General features: G+C 59.6%; 1 protein-coding gene across 5 annotated transcripts in view; it reads right to left on the bottom strand.

Annotated features, from left to right (window-relative positions):
• Positions 1-12,017, bottom strand: part of PAK4 (p21 (RAC1) activated kinase 4) — a 38,014-nt gene extending 25,997 nt beyond the window's left edge. For 2 of the 5 annotated variants that reach the window (XM_070062235.1, XM_008257149.4), the window contains exon 1: positions 11,859-12,017. The gene's annotated coding sequence lies outside the window, so the exon portion shown is untranslated. Of the gene's footprint in view, positions 1-11,833 lie in introns of all 5 variants that reach the window. The other 3 variants (XM_002711469.5, XM_008257150.4, XM_008257151.4) reach the window with 3 other exon arrangements.
• Positions 12,018-16,835: the final 4,818 nt, after the last annotated feature.

The following is a 16,835-nucleotide window of genomic DNA, read 5'->3' on the forward strand; positions in this document are numbered from 1 at the left end:
ATGCCCACGACTGAGCCCAAGCCCAGCCCTGCCCCCACTGCTGCCTGTGAATGCCCACGACTGAGCCCAAGCCCAGCCCTGCCCCCACTGCTGCCTGTGAATGCCCACGACTGAGCCCAAGCCCAGCCCTGCCCCCAATAGCTGCACGGTCTTAGCAGCCGGCCCACTGATCCCGCAGCAGGCCCTGGGAGGCTGGGGTGGCTTCACCCCCCTTTTCTCGACACGCAGGGACTCAGAGAGGGCGGCAGGGGGCAGGCGAGCCGCTCTGCCAGCACTGGCTATCACTCCCCTCCTGCCCATCCGGACGGGCCTCCCGACCAGGTCGTACAGCCAGCCTCAGCGTCAGCCAGACGCTGTGCACTCCTCTGTGCCCCCCCACCCCAGGTGCCAGGAGCCCCAGGGAGCCCCGGGGAGGCCCTGAGGTGACCTCAGCACCCCCCCCACCTGAAGAACAGCCTCGGCCTGCAGAAACCATCTCCCCTCTGTGGCTGCAGCTGGATCCTGCCTCAAACCGAGAAGCGCAGGAGCTTCCGCGGGGGAAGCGGGAAGCAGGAACGTGGGGGCGGGGAGGGCCAGGCAGAGCCATCTGGCTGGCCAGGAGAAAGACAGTGGTGATGGAGGCGCACCCACAGGCACGGACACCTTCGCAGGGCCTCGGGCGCCTCGCCGGTGACAGGGAGGAACAGCCCCTCTCACTCTCGCCACCCTCGGTCACCTGGTCAGATGCCTGCCCAGTGCTCTCAGCCTGGCTCTGCATCACTTCCGTCACCAGAGCTGGACTACTCGCCAAGGCCAGGCCCTCGGGCCAGAGCCCGGGATTCACAGGGTCTGGGCTTGGGCCCCTGCAGGGGCTCCCTCTGCCCCAGGAGGGAGGCGATGGCGGGGAGGCGGCCCTGGTGGGAGGAGGACGTAAAGGAGACAGACTGACAGGGCAGCAGCCAGAGTCCAGGAGGCCCTTCTACCGGCCCCCTCCCCCATCCGGGGCTACCAGAGTCTGGGGCTGCCGAGGAATGCAAGGAATGAAGGCAGGCCTGGCACGGCCATCTCTGCACCCCACCCCCTCCGCGAACTCCCAGAGCCCATCTTGTCTGGCCCCCCACGTCCCCCCGCCAAGGGCCTCAGCCATCAACCATGGCTCAGTCCGCCCCATCTGAACACCTCCTCCCAGCCCCCTCCTCAGAGCTCCGGTCCTGCACCCCTGACCCTCTCTGGTGCCCCGAGCAAGCGCGGGACTGTGACAGCCAAGGGGCTCAGAGCTCACCAGCGAGAAGGGAGGCCACCAGGAGGACGAGGGGGCAGGCCGGGTCAGAGCCCGCCCTGGGCAAGGGGAGCCGCATGGGAAACAGGAGCCGGACCTGCTGCCTGCACCTCCAGTTCTCACGGGGATGGCGATGGAACCCTCTGCTGACCCACTGGAGGGCGCGGGGTATCCCCAGGTCTTGCCCCACTCAGGGGTGGGGCTGGGCCTGGCTCCTTCCGGCCACGCTGTGGGGAGACCCCAGCAGAGCTGCTCGCCGCATCCCTGAGCCTGCTCCCTGATAATTAAACTGTAAGCTGATTAGTCAAGGAAAACCTTTAATTAGCCCTTGAAATCGCTCAGGAAAATTATAGCCTCCTCTCTGGGCGCCCTGCCCGCCCTCCACCAGGGCCGGGGCGGTGCCAGCAGCAGCAGGGAATGGGGAAGTGGGCTCCCGGCCCTGCCGGCAGGTTGTTGCCTTGCCTTGCAAGGGAACCTGGGGAGCAAGACACCTGTGGGAGTGGAGCTGCCCATCACGTCACAGATGACCCTGGAAGAAACCCAACAGGAGCTGGGCAGGGCCTCTGAGAGCCACTGAAGACATCACGGAGAGACACACCATGCCCACGGAGCGGGAGCGTGTGTGCACCTACGCTGACAAGATGTGACACTCAGGCGGAATCGTAAAAAGCCAAGAGTGGTCAAGATCCTTTTGAAGAAGAACAAGTAGGAGGGACGCTGTCCCCGCAATCCAGACTTGGAAACTAAAGACAGCAGGACAGTGAGCAGCTGGTGTGGGAACGGCCAGAGCAGGAGAGAGAGCGCCCAGAGGCAGATGGCTCGTGCGGGGACAGGACCAGGCCCTGGGCAGCAGCGGGGAAGGTCGCACTGCTTCCACTCTGCGGTGCTGAGCGAGACCAGGTGGAAAACGTGCCCCTGGACACAGGCACAGGAAAGCCTAAATGTGAAAGGAAACCACCTTCAAACTAAGCACTCTCGTGCATTCAAAGACACAAAGCAGAAGTCTAAAGACAGCCACCAACTGGCAGAGGACTGGCTGACACCTCTGATGCAAAAGTTCTCGCCCAGAGTCCAGGCTGTGATGCAAAGCGATCAAAAACTAAAAGGCAGGGAAGGTGTTTGGCCTAGCAGTTAAGACAGGCTCAATACCCAGCTCCTGACTCCAGCTTCCGCTACGGCAGACCCTGGAAGGCAGTGGTGAGGGCTCAAATCGCTGGATTCCTGAATCGAGTTACTGGCTCCTGGCTTCAGCCCAGCCCAGCCCAGTCCAGCTCCAGTTGTGGGCATTTGAGGAGTGAACCATGAAATGGGGGAGCTCATTCTCTCTTGCTCTGTTTCTCCCTCTGACTCCAAAATTAAAGTAAACAAACAAAAACACAATGGCTTGTGTGAAAAATAAAAAGGCAGTAGTCATGTAGTGGGCTAAGCTCCACCTGCAGCACCAGCATCCCATATGGGCTCCATTTCCAATCCAGCTCTCTGCTATGGCCTGGGAAAGCAATGGAAGATGGCCCAAGTGCTTGCGCCCCTGCACCCACGTGGGAGACCCGGAAGAAGCTCCTGGCCCCTGGCTTCAGATTGGCACAGCTCTGGCCATTGCAGCCCTTGAGGAGTGAACCAGGGATGGAAGACCTTTCTCACTGCCTCTCCCTTTCTGTCTGTAACTCCATCTCTCAAATAAATAAAATCTTGAGAGAGAGAGAAAGAGAGAGAGAGAGAGAGAGAGAGAAAGAAAGAAAGAGAAAGAGAGAAAGAGAGAAAGAGAGAAAGAGAGAAAGAGAGAAAGAGAGAGAGAAAGAAAGGAAGGAAGGAAGGAAGGAAGGAAGGAAGGAAGGAAGGAAGGAAGGAAGGAAGGAAGGGGCAGGCAGAGAGCCCAACGAAAAGCCAGGCAAGTGACGTCACGGGGGTCTGGAGAACAGGTGAGAAGCTGCTCAGGGAAACACACACAGCCTGGGGCCACCACCAGGCCTGCTCAGCACTAGTTGCAGGGGAGCCACATCCCCTCCCGATCTGTCCAATAGGCTGGATGGGCGTGGCCACCGCCTGGGAGGGCGGGGCAGCAACAAGGGGGTACCATGCAGGCGTGGGGCCGCCACGGGCAAAGCCTCACCGTTTTCAAGAGGGTCCTGTACCCAGAACAAGGGCGCCACAGCTCAAGGTCACATGAGGCCTTCGCCTGCCTTCACACGCATGCGCCCCAGATGGCCAAGAACCAGGAGACGGCTCTGAACGCGTAGTGGGGGTCTACTTATCCAGTGCCAGAGGCCACAAGAGGTCGGAGCTCAGGCGTATTCATTAGAAAAACATGAGCATTTATGACTACATTTACACGCCAGGCCCCAGAGAAGTCAGGAGCAGGACTTCAGGGCCAGTCCAGCCGCCGGTGAGAGCCTCACTCTGGGGAGGCCTAAGTGGCCGCCAAGATTTGTGTACCTCCCTAGGTTCCTCAGGGTCTGCACGCTCCCCGGGCACAGGCAGCTTCCCTTCTAACGCACTTCCTCCTGGGAAAGCTTGCCCTGCACCCCCCGCCAGGCCAAGCCCATTACACACTGTGCCCAGTGGGTCGCTCGGTCTGTCTGCCAGTTTACTGAGATCACTATACACCAGGCCCTGGAAACACTGCAAGAGCCGCGGCATGGCCCTATGGCTCCAATGCCACCCCCACTGTCACGAGAGTAACAGACCCCCAGATCACAGCATCCCACAAGTAGCAATGTGGGCACCGCAAGACAGGAAAAGGGAGCGTAGGGGAGAGATGCAAAGAGGGTGCAGGGGTGGGGGTGGGAGGGAATGGGTGACAGGAGTGCAGGGGTGGAGGGTGCCACCAGCAGAGGGAGCAGCAAGAGCAAAGGCCCCGAGGCAGGACCCACTCAGGGGCAAGGCAGGCGAGGAGTGAGGGGGCCGTGCAGCAGCGCTGGGCACAGGGCTGTGGGGCCTCGCAGGCTTTTCCCTTGGGCGAGATGGAGCCATAGAGGGTTGCTGGCAGGGTTCGGACGCGTTGTGACCTCCAGCCCCCCCACCCCCCTGCCCCTGCTGCATGGGGACAGGCTGTGGCAGCAGCTGGGAGCAGGAGCGAAGAGGCTGCAGCCATGGGCTAGGAGAGTAAGGGGCCAAACCAGCTGGAAGCAGGAAGAGTGTGAGGAGACAGCTGACGCTCTGCAGGGGGAGCAACAGGCTTTATTGTTAATTATTTACCTGAAATGCAGAGACAGAAGAATCAGTGACAGAGAGATCTTCCACCTGCTGCTTCGCTCCCCAAATGCCGGCAACAGCCAGGGTCTGCACCAAGCTGTCAGGAGCCCTGAACTCAAGCCAGGTCTCTCACAGGCAGAGCAGGGGCCCAAGTACTTGAGCTCATCAGCAGGAAGCTGGAGCAGAAGCGGAGGAGCCGGGACTCTGAGACGAGGTGGACGTGCCGAGCGCTGTCTAGGCGCTGCGTTGAAGACCCATGCCCTTCCTGACATCTCACGTGTGAAGAGGGGGAAGCCAGGACAGGGCCAGACGTGGGGCCAATCAAGAGGTTGGACGGGGTGCTGGCTCCTGAGACGGGGCCACTGGGGGAAGACAGCTGGCTGTGTCTCCTGCCAGCCCGAGCTCAGGGAGAACTTCCTGGTATCGGCATTGGCCCTGGGCCCCGGGCCCCAACACAGGCCTAGCAAGGAGTCACCTGACTCCTGTTTCACGGCCTAAGAGCTGCAACGGACAGGGACATGGGGCAGAGAACACGTGGAGGAGCCACCCCAGGGATCACACGCCGAGGTCCCCTGAACGGAGCTGCGTGGCGGCATCCTGCAAAGCTGAAGACCCTGACCTCTGGCCCCAGCAATGCCCACCAAGGAGGCAGAGTGGTCTCTACTGAGGCCTGTGGTCCTCTGGGCCACTCTTTTTTTTTTTTTTTTTTTTTTTTAAAGATTCATTTATTTATTTGAAAGTCAGAATTACACAGAGAGAGGAGAGGCAGAGAGAGAGAGGTCTTCCATCCTCTGGTTCACTCCCCAACTGGCCACAACGGCCGGAGGTGCGCCGATCTGAAGCCAGGAGCCAGGAGCTTCTTCTTCCCAGTCTCCCACGCGGGTGCAGGGGCCCAAGGACTTGGGCCATCTTCTACTGCTTTCCCAGGCCATAGCAGAGAGCAGGATGGGAAGTGAAGCAGCCGGGTCTTGAAGTGGCGCCCATATGGGATGCCAGTGCTTCAGGCCAGGGCGTTAACCCGCTGCGCCACAGCGCCGGCCTCTGGGCCACTCTGATCCGTCTCCACCCAGGTGCGGGAGAAGTGCCTGCTCACCTTAGAACGCAGGTGCACTTCTGCACACTTTTCTGTAGGCATGTGACAAGTCACAGGTGAAATCACAAATGCTGTATGTACGTATGGTGCTTCCAAGTCAAATAATCTGGAGCAGGCAGCTGTGGAAGATCTGGGGAAAAGGACAGGGCCCATGGGAGCATGGAAGGCCGGCCCCAGGGAGAGGAGGACAAGGACTAGGACTGCCTCCTGGGGTCCTGGCCTGGGGCCAGCGCACTAACGCAGCAGGCAGCACCCACCTGCTTTTTCCCCATGCCCAGCCTTGATCACTGGCAGCAGGGGGCGGGAGGGGAAGAGGGAGGCAGGCGAAGCCCTGGAACCTCCCTGAGCCCTGGTGTGGGTCACTTTTTGTCCTGTGGGAGGGGCGAAACCAGACCTGGGGAGCCAGCTCGAAACCAGTGAACACAATGCGGCTTTATCAGGAGTTTCCAGGGCCGGGCCAGGTACCCTGAGGGTGGGACAGAGGGGGCCCAGGAGGGAGGCTCTTCCTGTGAGGACCTCACCCTCTGCCCCCACCTGTCCACTCATCCTCTCAAAAGTTCCACTCCAGCCTGAAATGAATATGCAAAAAGCGGGGAGGCCAGGAGAGCCTATGACTGCCTGGACTGGGTTCTGGGAGTGGCAGAGGGCGTGGCCACAGCGGTCAGGAGCCAGACATCCTGGGTCCAAATCGGAGCCCTGCTTGCTCTGTGCTCCCGGGCAGATCTCCCAACAGCTGATAACAGTAAGGGCAATCTCGGGCTGAGGGGAGGGAGGCCGGGGGCGGGGCGCCAGTCAGTACACAGTCAGTCTCGGCAGCACACGGTCAGTACAGAGAGCAGAGAGCAGTGCATGGTCAGTGCCACGAGCGCTAGACGGCAGCTGACATGTTCCCAGCAGTTACCGTCTGCTGGTCCCGCCAAATACATGCTCCTGGACAAAGAACCATCCCCAAGGAGGTCGCGTTTCACACGTGGACATCAAGGCACAGAGATGAACTGACCAACTGGGGTCAAACAGCTAGGAAGTGGCACAGCTGGCCCCGGGGTCCACGCCCTTGACCTCCTGGTGGCACACAGGCGAAGAGCTCCAGAAGGGCGCCAGGACGGCCGGGGCTGCGTCCCACACTGGCCACCTGCTTGTCCTGAGGCTGGCCTGGGCCTCAGTTTTCGATCAGGGACTGACAGCTCTCAGAAAAGGACAAAGATGCACCACTCCACACAGGAAGTAGGACCCCACAAGGACCGCGTGTCACCACGTCACTCCCGGTCCATGGCGGCGGGGGCACGGGGAGAGCCGGCGCCATCAGACACAGGGCTTGGGAGTGTAAACCGGCACCACCTCCTTGGCAGAACTCACAAGGCACACAGCACAGACCCACAGCCACTTCTAGAATATTCCACAGCTGCACTCACAAGCAGGTCCAGCCCTGTTGGCAGCATGAAAGGAAGCCAGCGGGGCACACCCCACGACACCTGAGACGGCACTGTGTGTCCTGATGCAGCAGTCCGGAGGGAACACAACCGTGGGAAGTCGGCTCCGTCTGGGAGACAACAAAAGGGTGGGTGTGCACCTGCAGGAACCCCGGCTGGACAGGGCCCGGCGGCGGGGGCAGGAGACGCGCTCGGCACGTGTGCCTCTGGGCGGGCGCAGTGTTTCAGCTGCTGTTTAGGGGAACAGGTAACAGGCACACAAGCTGCAACAACGTGCCTGCTCAGCATGAAAATGCAGAAGAGTGATGCCCGTGCTCAGCCTCTGGGGGCCGGGGCGCACCCCACCACGGCTGTGCACGGAGCCCAGAGGATGGGAAGTGTCCCAACAGGACACGCGCGGCGCCTCCAGGAGGCAGGCAGAGCTCAGTCGCCAGTCATCAGAGAGCACTTTGCACGGCCCCACCAGGGAGCAGCAAAGCCCCTTACCGGGTGAGGCAGCTGAGGCCCAGGGAGGGTCCCAGCCCGCGCAGACTGCCAGACTGTGCGCCCTGGCAGGGACGATGGTCAGCGCAGGCCCATAGAGCCCCAGGGGTTGGGCAGCAGTGACGGCGGCCTCTGCCACGCCTGCCCGAGCTGGATCCCCTGGGACTGGCGGAGTTCCCCCTCTGACCCTCTTTGGCTCCCCCAACCTTCCTGCAGCCGCCACATCTGGCAGACAATAAGTCCTGGCCCCGGATGGTGGCCGGGCCAGGAAAGGTCCCATTTCCCTGGCCGTTACTTGGAAGGAGACAGCTTCCTGCCGGCAGCACCTGCGGCCGCCCAGCTTGGGTGATGGGAGAAACAGCTGCTGGGGACACCCCTGATGAGCGTCTGGCCAGGAAGTCTGCTCTGCCACGAGCCAGCAGGACAAGAAAGGGCAGGGGGCACAGGCCGCCCTGAAGGAGAGGGGCACCCAGTGCCCAGAAACTAGCCAGGTCACTCAGGTCCCCAGGGAACTGCTTTCTCAAAAGGAACCCAGGAATGAGCCCTGTCTCGTCAAAGCCACTTCCAAGTCACTAGAGGCAGCCAGAGCGGTGACTCGGGAGCCCTCAGTCTTTGTCACTTCCCTGCTGTGTGACCTCAGGCAAGTCACATGCCTCTCTGGGTCCTCTCGGGTCTGTTCGTTTTCTCCTCTCCAAATGGGAGGATGACAGCATGGAAAGACAGAGGAAGAATCTAACAGGTGGCAGCTACAGAAAGTGCAAAGGCCCTGAGGTCCAAATGTGCTTGGGGTCCAAAGACCATCTAAGAAGCTGCTTTTGCCTAGGCCAGGAGGACACGGCAGATAACCAGGGCCATGGACTGGGGCGGGGGTTGTGGATTTCAGTCTGTGTGCAATGGGAAGTCATTAAAGGCTTCGGCAACATCTGCTTTCCCTTTTACACGGCACACGGTGGGGGTGGCGACAGGGAGGCTGACGGCCCGGCCGGGCAGAGAGGGTGGGCAGGGTGAGGTGACGGTGGGGGAGTGTCCCGTGTGCCAGCCAAGATCGCGCGCATGTTACCACAGTGACCCACTCATTGTCACAACGCCTCCTGAAGTAGAGATGCCCCCTGGGGAGAACTGGGTCACAGTAGCAGTCACTGCCCCACTGCCCTAGGGGGAAAGGTCAAAGGTCTTCCCAGCCGGCCTCCTCCTGTGACCCATCCCCCCATGCCCAAGCAGCCTGGTGAGAGGTGGGGGTGGGGGTCCATGGACCCTCACGTCTCAGGGCCGAGTGTCAGCGTGGGCCACAGCCTGCCCAGCAACGTCGGGGAAGGGCAGGGGTAGCATCTCCACTGCAGGGACGTGCCCCAGAAAGGCTCTCGCCATGGCACACAGGAAACATTCCAGAACGTTCACCTCGGCGCCTTACAGCCCAACAGGAAACCCCCTAAACGGCCGCCTGAAGGTGAAGGGCTGAGTGCTGTGTGACACAGACGCTGAGACACCAGCGGGGCAACAGGGCCAGTCCCTACCGACCCGGAGCCTGCCCTGAGCAAGCAGGCGAGGTGCAGAGGGCGGCCGCCCCGAGAGCAAGCGCGGGACTCCCGAAGGCCTGAGGCAGGCCCCGCACCAGGCCCAGTGAGGCTGAATCCGGATCTCTCCAGCGGGCTACGCACAGCGTCTCAAAACAATTGATTTGAGAGGCAGGAAAGACAGAGAGGATGGACAGAGCCGGCACTCCCACGTGCTGGTTCACCCCCCAGATACCTGCGGAGTCCGAGGCTGGGTCATGCCGGAGCTGAGGGCTGGGCACACAGTCCAGGTCCCTACCGCAGGAGGAACCCGGTGACCTGCGCGCCACCACCACGCCTGCCAGGGGCTGCTCTGGCCGGAACTGGGACCACGACTGGAACACACAGGCTCCAACCTGGGATGCAAAGGCCAAGTGCCCGCTCCCAGCCCTCAGGCGACCGCCACGCACGGCCAGAACTGAGAAAGACTTCTCCACGCGGCCATGTTCGAGAGCAGAAATGCACAGAAAACTGCAGAGGAGCGCTGACTGCCAAGTCCACCGCCGCTGGCAGGGAGGCCGGGCGGGACGGGCGAGGCGTGGACGAAGCCCCTCTGTCTGACCCTTCCCACGTTGAGGCCTGGCCTGGCCTGGCCAACGCCCCACGCAGGAATGCTGCACTGAACTGAACGCCCTGCTTTTCCCAAGTGGAAAATGTCTCCCACGGACAGAACTGGCAAGTGAGAAATCACCCATGGCTGAGAAGTGACAGGGCAGGGACCTGAAAACGGGGGTCCACTGCCAAGGCCCTGCTCCACCTTCTCTGCGCGGAGCCCCGGGACGCTGTGCGAGCTGGCACCGCCAGGCTCAGGGCTGGGCTGGCCTCACAGGGCTGCTGGCAGTGTGCCGGCTCCCAGATCCTTCCGTGGCAGGAGCGGGGGTGGGGGCGGCAGCTCCCAGGGAAAGCCAGGAGGCACCAGGAGAGAGGCCGCCCCGAGTGGCGCCCCAGCAGCGGCGGCACAGCTGAGGCCGACACGGCACCCACGCGGCTGCCCCAGCACTATGCCCACTCGCAGAGCCCGAGTGAGGCGGCGGCTGGGGTGTGAAGCAGGCAGCCCGCACCAGCACCTGCTCGCTCAGCTGCTCGGCAGGCCAGGTTCCCCTGCACCATGGCCCCTTCCGGGCTGAGCCCCCCGGGTCTCACCCTGACTCCCAGCAGGACCCTCCCCGGCCACGTGCCCTGACCTCCACTCCCACCAGGACCTCCACACACACTGCTCCTTCTGCCTGGTGCTCCCTTCCCCCCGCTCACACTCGGCCTTCAGGGCTTCCCCAGGGGACGTTCCTGGGGACACAGGCCTCAGCTGAGGCCTAGGGCACGGGCGCCCCAGGGTTCCTGTGCGTGGCCTCACAGACTCCATCACCCTCTGAGGACCAGGTCACCAGCGGCGGGGGAGAGGGAGGGGTGTATGGGAGACACCAAGAACCCTGGGGCTAGAAGTTGCACGGGTCTCGTCCACTGCCACAGGGCTACGGGTGGCACGTGCACCCTAAGCAGGGCGGGCAGACAGCAAACAGGTGCCCCGAGAGACAGGACAGGGCAAAGGGTGGGGAGACAGGGAGGGCAGGGAGAGGCCCTGGTCCCACCGGGAGGGGCACAGGAGAGAGGGCGCAGCGTGAGGAAGATTCTTGGCAGAAGGAGCAGGAACAGATGAAGGCAAGCAGGGCGGGAGCCACGGGAGAGCAGCAGGACACAGGTGGGGACACACGGCACCACCAGGGGCGCCCTCCCGGGCCTCCGCAGCCTCACGCCGGGCCACCCACAAACACCCCCTCCCTTAGGCCCACAGCAATCCCCCCTCCCAGATCACACCCTTCCAAAGAGGCCAGGCGGGCAGCCTGTTCCTGCCCAGGGAGTGGCCAGCCCGGCCCAGCCCCTGCCTCCAGGAAGAGACTTCAGACAGTGGACAGGGCGGCAGCTGGGGGCAAGCCCCCCGCAATCATCCAGCGCCCGGCTTCAAACCTGCTCTCTGCCTTGGCAGACTTCTGGGCCTCGTTTTCCCTCTCTGTCAAGTGGGTCTGTCCCTGGCACTCACTGGGCAAGACTGTGGTGAGGATGAACCCAGTCCTGGGCGCCCCGGGCTCTCGTTAACCATTAACCCACACGGCAGAGACTCGCTCACAGGCTCTGGGCCACAGAGTTGGAATCCCAGGGCCCCCGGGCAGACCTCCCACCCTCCTAATAACGGGCGAAGACCCCACAAGGCGGTAGAGCAGAGGGAAGAGGGGCCGGCCCCCAGCAGGTGCTTTCTCTGAGTGCCCGATGGCTGCTCTTGGTGGGAGGGGGCGCTTCTTCCCACCACCTGGAGCCTCCTCTGACCTCTCTCCCGGACGCCCCCCTTAGCTTTAACTTTTGACTTTTCCCGACATCTGGGCGCTCGCACCTTGACCTTGCACCCTCTGGCCACGCCCAGCCTTCGGTCCGCTGAAGGACGCCCCCCTACCTAAAAGCCATTCATCTGCCTGGCCGGTGGCGGCCTTAAACCTCCGACGCCGCCCCCACCCCCGCACCCTCGAGGCTGTCACCTCAGACCCCCGTAGGCACAACTTCCCCTCAAATTACCTCAGACCCCCGCCCCCATTTTCGAGACTCGCCCCACCCCTTCGAACGCGCCCCCACTTCAAATTTCAAACTTTGTCCTCCTCTTTGCCACGCCCCCTCGGCCACTTCGACCTCCCATATCCTCTCCACCTCCCTCCCACCGGCGTTGACCCTCGACCCCTCCGACGAGACCCTTCCCTCCACGGGTGAACTTTGACCCCAGCGGCCCCGCCCCCTCCCCGCGTAAACGCGTCCCACCGCCAGCGCCCGGTCCGCCACAAACCCTTAGCCTGATCGCCCGCTTGTACCGGTTCGGCGCCGCAGTCGCTCGCGGCCTAGCTGCTCAGCTCAGAACTCCGCGCCCTCGCGCCTCCTTCAGCTCTCTTGCGCCGCCGCCACCGCGGCCACTGCCGCCGCCATGTTGAATCTTCAACGAACATCCGGGGCTTTCCCCCTTCGCCGCCCACCTGTCCCCATAGCAACGGCGCTGACCGGGCAGTGGGCCGGGCTTGTCCAGGGGCGGAGCTGAGCTGCTGGTAGCGCCCACTCCAGCCTCTGATTGGTGCAGATTGTCCAATCAGGAGCCGTCCGAACGAAAATGCCAAGTGGGGATTGGAAAATTTGGAAAAGGTGCGGTGGGCTGGATCCCGGCCAGCGCAGGTTCTTAAAGGGACAGGACTTGTAACAGAGTCCCAGCTTTCCCCAAAACGAATTTCGGAGCGTAAGACAGCAATGGCTTCATAACGGCCCAAACAGCCTCTAATCGCTCACTGTGTGTCAGGCAGCCGGCTTTGTGCTGTGCTTGCGTTGACTGAACTAGGGCCACAGGAAATACATAGTAAGTTTTGAATGTCAGTCCGCCTGAGCCCGAGACCCTGATCTTAATTTTTTATTAAGTTCTTTTTTTAAAAAAGATTTATTTGAAAGAGTTACACAGAGAAAGAAAGAGAGAGAGGTCTTCCATCCGCTGGTTCACTCCTCAGATGGCTGCAACGGCCGGTGCTGCACTGATCCGAAGCTAGGAGCCAGGAGCTTCTTCCAGGTCTCCCACGCAGGTGCAGGGGCCCAAGGAGTTGGGGCAGCTTCTGCTGTTTTCCCAGGCCAGAGCAGAGAGCTGGGTTGGAAGAGGAGCAGCTGGGACTCGAACTGGCGCCCATATGGGATGCTGGCACTGCAGGCGGCAGCTTCACCTGCTACACCACAGCGCCGGCCCCTCTTTTTTATAAAGTTTTTTCTAAAGTGCCAAGAAGGGGCCGGTGCTGTGGTGCAACAGGTTAAAGCCCTGGCCTGAGGTGCTGGCATCCCATATGGGCGCCAGTTCTAGTCCCGGCTGCTCCTCTTCCTATCCAGCTCTCTGCTGTGGCCTGGGAAAGCAGTACAAGATGGCCCAACTCCTTGGGGCCCTGCACCCACATGGGAAACCCAGAAGAAGCTCCTGGCTCCTGGCTTTGGATCAGTGCAGCACCGGCCATTGCAGCCATCTGGAGAGTGAACCAGCGGATGGAAAACCTCTCTCTCTCTCTCTCTCTCTCTCTCTCTCTCTGTAACTCTGTCTTTCAAATAAATAAATCTTTTAAATTTTTTACAAAGGGGCAAGAAAATCGAAAGTACAAAAAAAAAAAAAAAAAAAGAGCCAACACTGTGATGTAGTGAGTTAAACATCTGCCTGTGAGCTGACATCCCATAAGGGGGCATCAGTTCGAGTCCTGGCTGCTCCACTTCCTTTTTTTTTTTTTTTTTTTTAAGATTTATTTATTTATTTGAAAGGCAGAGTTACAGAGAGGCAGAGAGAGAGAGAGAGAGAGAGAGGTCTTCCATCCACTTGTTCACTCTCCAGTTGGCCACAACAGCTGGAGCTGAGCTGATTCGAAGCCAGGAGCCAGGAGCTTCTTCTGGGTCTCCCATTGGGTGCAGGGACCCAAGGACTTGGGCCATCTTCTGCTGCTTTCCCAGGCCATAGCAGAGAGCTGGATTGGAAGTGGAGCAGCCGGGGCTAGAACCGGCGCCTATATGGGATGCCGGCACTGCAGGTGGCAGCTTTACCAGATACGCCACAGCGCCGGCCCCTGCTCCACTTCTGATCCAGCTCCCTGCTGATGACCTGGGAAAACAGTGGAAGACGGTCCAAGTCCTTGGGTCCCTGCACCCAATGGGAGACTGGGAAGAAGCTCCTGGCTCTGGCCTTGGATCAGCCCAGCTCTGTACATTGCGGCCATCTAGGGAGTGAACCAGCGGGTGGAAGGCCTCTCTCTCTCCCCGGTCTCTCCTCTCTGGTCCAGCCCTGGCCATTGTGGCCATATCTAGGAAGTAAACCAGTGGATGGAAGCTTTCTCTGTCTCTCCCTTTCTCTCTCTGTAACTGTGACTTTCAAATAGATGAATCTCTTTAAAAAACCCACAATATTATAAATATCATTAGTATTCTTCCATATAAGAAGATTTTTTAAAATGTTTTTATTTATTCGTATCTCCTTGAAAAGCAGAGCAACAGAAAGAGACACAGAGACACCTGTTGGTTCATTCCCCAAATGCACGTGGCAGAGCCGAGCTGGGCTGAAGTCAGGAGCCTGGAACAGCATCTGCACCTCGCGTTTTGCAGGGGCCCTGGCACCCGGGCCATCTTCTGCTGCCTCCCAGTTTGCCGCAGCAGGGAGCTGGATGGGAAGCAGGGGGATGCTGGGTTTGGAGTCGGATGCAGTGTCCCAGGCAGCCGCCTACCCCGCTGAGCTGCAAGGCCTAACCTGAGGCTACCCCCAGTGACCAGCTGGGAGCCCACCCTGCCGACCACCTGTAACTTCTTAGCCACTCTTTCATGTTCAATATCTCCGCTGTAACAGCTACTTTGCTGTTATAAAATATTTCCCACCACCGCTCTACAAAGGCCCAAGTAGCTGGATATTCGTTCACATCGTGAGTTATTTTCTTTGAGTCGATGAGCCGATATGGAACTGCTGGCTTGGAGATGCGGATTTTTAGGACTTAGGGTCCCCACGATTCGAGGATTTCTACGCATCATGAGGCTAAGCCGTGCCGAGCCTTGTGGCACGGACGATAGGGGTCACAACTGTCCGTCCCCGCAGAGGAGGACACGGGGTCTCCGACTAGCACCTGCGCTCGCCCGGCGCCTGACGCAGACCGCGCGCACCCGGCTTGGCCACTGGACCCGGGCACTGCGCGCGCTGACTGCGCTCTGCTGCCCCCTCACGGCCTGCGACGCGCACTGCGTCCAGTTCACGGCCACCAACGTGCAGAGAGCGCGCTCTGGACTGCAGTCTCCCCGGCGTTAATTCTCTGGTTTACTGCGCTGTTTTGAAATCTCAGTGCCGTGCAGAATCTCCATTTTAAACAAAACAAGGCTAGGAGCCGAGGCAACAGTATCTATCTTACTCCTGCCACGGTGATTGGAGGGGCACCAGGTGCAGTCTTTGCCTCTTTTTTAAAAATTTATTATTACTTTTTTATTTGAAAAGCAGACAGGGAGAGACAGAGATCCTCCATCTCCTGCTTCATTTCCAACAGCCAGGCCAAGCCGGGAGCCAGGAACTCAGTCCGGATCCGCCGCACCTCACTGCTTGGACTATCCTCTGCAGCCTCCCAGGGTCTGCATTAAGGACGTGGGAATTGGGGGCAGAGTCGGGACTCAGACCCAGCACTGTGACATGGGGTGCGGAAGACCCAAGCGGCGTCTCAACCATGGCACCAAACATCTCTACCCTGCCCTGCTCAAAATTCTAGACCGTGTGGCTGGGAAGGTGCCTTTGTCAGTTGGGGAGGAGGGGAGAGCCCTGGGGGCAATCCCAGGGATGCACCTGCCCCACAGGCTTGCTTGGGGATCAGGAGAGGAAAGTTGTCCTGAGAGAGCATCCTACACGGGGCTCCCTCGAAGAGGGGGTGAGGAGGTGACCCTCGGGGCGGGGGCATGCAAGGACAGCAAGGGAGATTGGGTCTCATAAAAATTACTTTTTTCTTTTTTTAAAAAAGATTTATCTTTATTTATTTGAAAGGCAGAGTGGCAGGGGGGAGAGAGAGAGACAGAGAGAGAGATTCCATCTGCTGGTTCACTCCCCAGATGGCCACAACCACACAAGCCATTGCTGTTGCCAGGACTGGGCCAGGCCAAGGCCAGGAGCATGGAGCTCCACCCAGGTCTCCCAGGTGGTGGCAGGGGGCATCCAGAGCACCCGGGCCCCTTCCCGCTGCTTTTCCAGGCGCATTTTCAGGTCACTTGATTGGAAGCAGAGCAACTGGGACTCAAACAGCACTCTGGAGTGGAAGGCTGGCAGTGCATCCGTCCCATACAAATGATGACTTCCAATACATCCAGGAAAAAGCCAAATTGCAATTTGTGAATCACAAGTTATGCCTTCTATCTTTCCTATGTAAAGAGCATTTTGAAGTCAATAAGAAAGGAAAAATAAATATACAACAGAAAAATAAGCAAAAGATATGAGCAAAAAAATACAAACAATAAAAAGAATTAATGATAATTAATATTAACATGAATATTAAACAGCTTTTTGATCTCTCAAATGTATCTTTAAAGTATTATTAGCAGTGTTGATGAGAGTGCCAGAAGGGCCAGTGCTGTGGTGTAAGATTAAACCTCCACCTGCAGTGCCAGCGCCCCACATAAGTGCCAGTTCGAGTCCCAGTTGCTCCATTTCCAATCCAGCTTCCTGCTAATGCACCTGGGAAAACATCAGAAGATGGCCCAAGTGCTTGGGCCTCTGCACCCATATGAGAGACACAGAAGAAGCTACTGACTCTGTTGTGGCCAGGGGAGTAAACCAATGGATGGAAGATCTCCCTTTCTCTCTTCTCACTCTGTAAAATTAAATAAATAAATAAAGAGGCTGGTGCTGCGGCTCACAGGGTTAATCCTCCACCTTGCGGCACCAGCACACCGGGTTCTAGTCCTGGTCGGGGCGCCGGATTCTGTCCCAGTTGCCCCTCTTCCAGGCCAGCTCTCTGCTGTGGCAAGGGAGTGCAGTGGAGGATGGCCCAAGTCCTTGGGCCCTGCACCCCATGGGAGACCAGGAGAAGCACCTGGCTCCTGCCATCGGATCAGCGCGGTGCGCCGGCCACAGCGCGCCAGCCGTGGCGGCCATTGGAGGGTGAACCAACGGCAAAGGAAGACCTTTCTCTGTCTCTCTCTCTCACTGTCCACTCTGCCTGCCAAAAAAAATTAAAAATAAATAAATAAACAAACAAACAAACAAACAAATAAAGAGAATACAAGAAAAAGCCACTGTGAATCTCACTTGTAGGCTGTGGTCTTGGATAGTC

The sequence above is a fragment of the Oryctolagus cuniculus genome, chromosome 18 (assembly GCF_964237555.1).
Source record: "Oryctolagus cuniculus chromosome 18, mOryCun1.1, whole genome shotgun sequence".
In the NCBI taxonomy this organism is placed as follows: domain Eukaryota; kingdom Metazoa; phylum Chordata; class Mammalia; order Lagomorpha; family Leporidae; genus Oryctolagus; species Oryctolagus cuniculus.